Genomic DNA, 6,904 nt, shown 5'->3' with positions numbered 1-6,904 from the left:
AACCTGAACATCTCTGCGTATATGGAGCAAACCTGCACGTATCTGCGTATATGGAGCAAACGTGGTCCGACGGTGTAAATTACTCCATCAAACTGTGCTACTATATTTATGCATAATCACTACAGTAAATAGAAAAAAAAATATGACAGGTTATTAATATAACATTTGGTATTTTTCCCTACTGTTATTTGAATAATCAACTATAAGGCTATAGAAAGATGTTTTCAAATGTTTGCGTTGCTGCAGGTTACACGAAAAAACGCACTTGTTCATGAATCTTATGTTGAACACTCACACTTTAGCAGTAGCGTATTTATAGTTTAACAAAACGCACCAATAACTATGGACTGTCATTCAGGGAAGCAGCACACACTTGCTTTTTCTTTTTATTTGAAGAATTAGAAAAAAACAACATTAGTAATGTAGAAGTGCCCCGCACTTTTCTGGGGCAGCAGAAACAACAAACCTTGAAAAGATGATTTACTACAGACTTTTATTGATCAAAAGGAATGTGAAAGCAATATCTGATTTAACGTAAACTTGTTTTTTTCACTCTTTCCCCAGTTCCTTTCAGTGTGTAAGATGTAAGTACAGTCTGTGTGTCCTTGCATGTTGATCGCCTTGCATGGATTGATGCATGATGGAATGCCCTGCCTGTGCCTGCCTGCCTGCCTGCATGCATGCATGCATGTGTAAACTGAACCCTGCTTGTTTTATTTGACCTTTTTATTATTGTTATTATTGTTGTTATTACTGGGTAGCGCACAGTGTTGGGAGGGTTCCCCTTAAAATGTATTCCCCTGAAGAAAACTGATTACTAAAATGTAATCTATAATCGCTCAGATTAGTCAAGTAATATATTCTAAATACTTTTGGATTACTTTTAGCTTACTTCGAATCAGTCTAGCTTGTTCTTCTGGAACACCAAATTAAGTTTACACGTGCTAACAATGTAATTACGGTCTTCAGAGAGAAACTCAAGCAGCTACACAAAACATATGTTGCCAATTTTGTCCTGCACCTGATGCTGCTTAAAAAAGTATCATCATTTAATCTTTGATTAATCACATTTTAATAAAGGAATTTAGAAAATGATTTATTTTTTTCCATTTACAATAATGAAGTAATAATAAATATACTTACTTAAGCCACGAGGAAGCCCAATAGATTCAATTAATCCTGATGTTTATTGCTCAATATCATAGTTATTCTTACACAATAGACTGTTAAGAGTTGTAATTTCAGAACTGCACTGAATGCATCATGAAGGAACGGGAAGCTGTGGCAGTTTGAGTCGCCATCTCCTGTTTTATTTGGAGAACTTGGTAGTTAAATGACATCAGACTGGGCCAGAAAAACCTTGCAGAACTTCATGCAAATGCAGCTGCTAACATCTGATAAAAGAATTCTCTTTCTCCTCTGTTCTGGAAGGGAAAGACCTGACAGACGTTTTGTCTACTGCCTCCGATGCGAAAAGGGGTTTGATCAGCTCCCCCTGCACTTAAAAAGAGTGTGCATGAGGGACAACACGGACCAGGAGCGGGCCGAGGAACTAAAGCGAGTCAAGGAATCTCAGAAACGGTGGACAAAGGTCGGCAGACGCTGGGAACTCTGCGAATTGACCTCCGTCACACCAGATCAGAGGTCTTGCCAGGCACTGGTCGCGCTTCTGAAAGCCAAGGGGTTCTTTGTAAGCGGTGAACCGGTGAGGGAACAGCTGGGAGAAGAAGTCAGGTGGGTTATGCGTATGATGCTATTCACCTTTAAGGGGCCTCTGTGGTTGTGATGTGTAATACATTTCTCATATGCATGTCGCTACAGTTATGAGCGCATCCATTAACACCCAACTTAAAACCTCACCTTGTTTTTTCTCGGCTATCTTTTCTCCTCACGCTAGCGAGCAACTCCAGGATGCTGGGAGTCCGGTGGCGGCTGGGCATTTGGGAGGAGGGGGCTTGGAGCACAGGTAAGAAAACATGGGCACTTTCCAGTACTTTGAAAGTAAGATCCAAAGGATGGGAGGAAGATGTTGGTGAGCGCATCTGGTTATCTTCTTAGTCCTTTTCATACCTGTTATTTCTGTCAGAGCATGGTACAGCATCCATTAACGCCCACATGCCAGACTTAAAACCTCACCTTGTTTTTTCTCGGCTATCTTTTCTCCTCACGCTAGCGAGCAACTCCAGGATGCTGGGAGTCCGGTGGCGGCTGGGCATTTGGGAGGAGGGGGCTTGGAGCACAGGTAAGAAAACATGGGCACTTTCCAGTACTTTGAAAGTAAGATCCAGAGGATGGGAGGAAGATGTTGGTGAGCGCATCTGGTTATCTTTTTAGTCCTTTTCATACCTGTTATTTCTGTCAGAGCATGGTACAGCATCCATTAACACCCACATGCCAGACTTAAAACCTCACCTTGTTTTTTCTCGGCTATCTTTTCTCCTCACGCTAGCGAGCAACTCAAAGGATGCTGGGAGTCCGGGGGCGGCTGGGCATTTGGGAGGAGGGGGCTTGGAGCACAGGTAAGAAAACATGGGCACTTTCCAGTACTTTGAAAGTAAGATCCAGAGGATGGGAGGAAGATGTTGGTGAGCGCATCTGGTTATCTTTTTAGTCCTTTTCATACCTCTTTTCTCCTCACGCTAGCGACCAACTGTATGACTGGCAGGAGTCTCCAGTGTGTTGGGAAGGAGGGGCCTTTGACCAAAGGTAAACATTGTCTCTTTCAGTGCTGAAGTCATCACTGTCTATCAGAACTAAATGATGGTGACACGTGCATTTCTGTTTTTGCAGTTACCCATCAGTCGATAGCTGGTTGGGGTTTTTGGAGGAATATCCAGAACTTCTGATTTAGCCACGTCTACTGTATATTTTATTCATTTTTGTAAATAGTTGTATTGTTTTTGTAAGTAATTTTTAAAAATTTAATTTTATTGTTTACCTTATTGTTCATTGTTTATTTTATTATTTTGAAATTGCTTGTTTGTTTTTAATAAATATCTGGCAAAATGTATCTCTTGCCTCCAGTCTTTTCAATATATGCTTTTTAATTGGAAATTGAATGGCTTGTCTTTATTTTCTCCCCCCCAAAAACCTGTGACATCACTATTGAACTCAGCATTGAAAGAGTGAAAAGCTAGAATCTCGTTATATTTTGGAGATTGATGAAAATTGCTAAAATGGAAAAAATAAGAAGCTGTGTTTTAACAGCATAATTGGTTTTAAAACCATGGGTTTTGTTAATAAGCTTGTTTACAGAAAGAGCTAGTGTTGTGCAGGAAATGACACTGACTGAACACTAACCCAGTCGAATTAATCCCTAAACGTAACCCAGTTGAATTTATATCATCAAAAAACAGCACACTTCACCGAGGGTTGAGTAAATAAATAGTTAATGTAATTAGTTTTGTTTTGGTTATCTCCTCCTAATTTGGTGCCTTCTTTGCAAAACCAATTTCAGGAAGTTTCCCCCCCTCTGTTCCTGACAACGTTCATGTTTATAAAAGAATCAAAACATGCCTATTTCTCCTTGAACTTTTTTATTCATGGTATTTTTGCTCATCTGTGTGGTTTATGTATTGTGTAGCAATGCCACCACCTGCTGGTCCAGAGAAGTCACTGCACCCTTTGCACTTTGAATTTGGCTGTTTAAAAGCGTTACACAGAACGGCATATGTGAGGCAAACCTGATCGAGCAGCGGCAATGGTGGCTGTCACCCTCTTTCTTAGTTCCATTGATTTTATTTGTTGAATCCATACATCTTAAGTTCATTTCATCATGAAAATGTTTATTTAAAAAAAGTCACAATTAAAAGGGTTAAAAATTGCTAATTTTAATTGAATATTTAATTGGATTAAATATAGCCCCTTCCTCTGCACTCTGAACTCGGCTGTTCAAAAGCGCTAGACAGGGCAGCATATGTGAGACAAACATGCACATCTCTGCGTATCTGAGAAAAACCTGCACATCTCTGCATGTCTGATGCATAAGTGGAAAAGGGAGCATTCTGGAGTTGTCCTGAATGTCATTTTCCCTTTAAAGTCAGTGGGAAAATGATCAAAACATTCCTGAGTGGTGTTTCATCCAAAAGCTTTTGTTAGGGACAGTTATTGTATAAATATTTACACATTATTTACCAAAATCTACTTTATTTTGAACCTTTTTCTAAATCAGAAATTCATTTTATGATCGGTTGATTCTATAGCGGAATATGAATGAGTTGGTCTTTAAAGCAGAAGACAAGAGCACCATGTTACATACAATTCAGTATGAAATCTTTTAGAATATCGCACCACAACTAAAATGTACTGAGTTTGGACATAGCTTCGTTTGATGCATATGTTCTGCATGCCATCCTCTGGTTCTCGCAGGCTGGGAACTTGCAGGTGTACAGCCAAAAGATGGGTAGGGAGACAATTAAAGGAAAGCTGTGTCCCTCTTTTAGTTTTATTTAAACACACAAAAAAACCACACACATGCACAAATTAGGTCTCAGTGTCGCTAAAACAAAGGTTTTTTAGCATTAGTGGACGACGCCACAAGCTGCTTCATCAAATCATCCGATCTCCGTTTCCTTCTTATAGCTGTCTTGATTTTTTCTGCCAGAAACTCCAGCATAGACTTTGTCCCCTGAGGCCTCCAGCCGTGAGTCCAGATATTGGCTCGGATACCGTTTAGGCGGATGCGCTGTGTGTTGGGGATAAGGAGCCTGGTGTCTGTGTGGAGTAAAGACAGACAGAATTGATTCCATTTCCACAGGTTCTGAGTGAAAACCAGTTATAGATGCACATTTGCAGACTGTCCTCCGGCTGACCCCATTTCCACGGGTTCTGAGTGAAAAACAGTTATAGATGCACATGTGCAGACTGTCATCCGGCTGACCCCATTTCCACAGGTTCTGAGTGAAAAACAGTTATAGATGCACATGTGCAGACTGTCCTCCGGCTGACCCCATTTCCACAGGTTCTGAGTGAATACCAGTTATAGATGCACATGTGCAGTCTGTCCTCCGGCTGACCCCATTTCCACAGGTTCTGAGTGAAAAACAGTTATAGATGCACATGTGCAGACTGTCCTCCGGCTGACCCCATTTCCACAGGTTCTGAGTGAAAAACAGTTATAGATGCACATGTGCAGACTGTCCTCCGGCTGACCCCATTTCCACAGGTTCTGAGTGAAAAACAGTTATAGATGCACATGTGCAGACTGTCCTCCGGCTGACCCCATTTCCACAGGTTCTGAGTGAAAAACAGTTATAGATGCACATGTGCAGACTGTCCTCCGGCTGACCCGATTTCCACAGGTTCTGAGTGAAAAACAGTTATAGATGCACATGTGCAGACTGTCCCCCATTTCCACAGTTTTTGTGTGAAAACTAGTGATGGATGCACATGTGCAGACTGCCCCCTGATTGACCCAATTTCCATAGGTCTTGAATGAATACCAGTAACCGATGCAACTGTGCAGACTCAAGCCCCGCCCAACAGTCCGGGTACAAGAGGAGGAGAGCACGTTCGTGCAACACATGGGGCTCGACAGCGGACGGCGGAGAGAGCAAGTGAGTATCCTCTCAATTTATTGTAGCCTGTTAAGGCCTATTAAGGCCCACAGTTGAAGTAAACGGTCACTGAAGACTAGTTGCTGAATTTACTGTAGAATTAATGTGATACATTTAGGGGCCAAGCCGGCTGGTGCTGCTGTGGTGTTACACTGGTGCTGCTGTGGTGTTAAACTGGTGCCGCTGTGGTGTTGCACAGATGCTGCTGTGGTGTTAAACTCCTGCTGCTGTGATGTTAAACTCCTGCTGCTGTGGTGTTAAACTGGTGCTGCTGTGGTGTTGCACAGATGCTGCTGTGATGTTAAACTGGTGCTGCTGTGGTGTTGCACAGATGCTGCTGTGGTGTTAAACTGGTGCTGCTGTGGTGTTAAACTGGTGCTGCTGTGATGTTAAACTGGTGCTGCTGTGGTGTTGCACAGATGCTGCTGTGGTGTTAAACTGGTGCTGCTGTGATGTTAAACTGGTGCTGCTGTGATGTTAAACTGGTGCTGCTGTGGTGTTGCACAGATGCTGCTGTGGTGTTAATCTGGTGCTGCTGTGGTGTTAAACTGGTGCTGCTGTGGTGTTAAACTGGTGCTGCTGTGGTGTTGCACAGATGCTGCTGTGGTGTTAAACTGGTGCTGCTGTGGTGTTAAACTGATGCTGCTGTGATGTTAAACTGGTGCTGCTGTGGTGTTAAACTGGTGCTGCTGTGGTGTTACACTGGTGCTGCTGTGATGTTAAACTGGTGCTGCTGTGGTGTTAAACTGGTGCTGCTGTGGTGTTAAACTGGTGCTGCTGTGGTGTTAAACTGGTGCTGCTGTGGTGTTAAACTGGTGCTGCTGTGATGTTAAACTGGTGCTGCTGTGGTGTTGCACAGATGCTGCTGTGGTGTTAAACTGGTGCTGCTGTGGTGTTAAACTGGTGCTGCTGTGATGTTAAACTGGTGCTGCTGTGGTGTTGCACAGATGCTGCTGTGGTGTTAAACTGGTGCTGCTGTGGTGTTAAACTGGTGCTGCTGTGGTGATAAACTGGTGCTGCTGTGATGTTAAACTGGTGCTGCTGTGGTGTTGCACAGATGCTGCTGTGGTGTTAAACTGGTGCTGCTGTGGTGTTAAACTGGTGCTGCTGTGATGTTAAACTGGTGCTGCTGTGGTGTTGCACAGATGCTGCTGTGGTGTTAAACTGGTGCTGCTGTGATGTTAAACTGGTGCTGCTGTGATGGTAAACTGGTGCTGCTGTGGTGTTGCACAGATGCTGCTGTGGTGTTAAACTGGTGCTGCTGTGGTGTTAAACTGGTGCTGCTGTGGTGTTAAACTGGTGCTGCTGTGGTGTTAAGCTGATGCTGCTGTGATGTTAAACTGGTGCTG

General features: G+C 43.0%; 1 long non-coding RNA gene across 1 annotated transcript; it reads left to right on the top strand.

Annotated features, from left to right (window-relative positions):
- The first annotated feature begins 2,155 nt into the window (after positions 1-2,155).
- Positions 2,156-2,872, top strand: LOC121635723. The gene is made up of 3 exons (XR_006009520.1): positions 2,156-2,242; positions 2,644-2,706; positions 2,791-2,872. It is a non-coding gene; the product is annotated as an uncharacterized LOC121635723 (long non-coding RNA).
- The last annotated feature ends 4,032 nt before the right edge of the window (positions 2,873-6,904 follow it).

The sequence above is a fragment of the Melanotaenia boesemani genome, chromosome 24, assembly GCF_017639745.1.
Source record: "Melanotaenia boesemani isolate fMelBoe1 chromosome 24, fMelBoe1.pri, whole genome shotgun sequence".
NCBI classification, from domain to species: domain Eukaryota; kingdom Metazoa; phylum Chordata; class Actinopteri; order Atheriniformes; family Melanotaeniidae; genus Melanotaenia; species Melanotaenia boesemani.
This window is presented reverse-complemented; position numbering and strand designations above follow the sequence as displayed.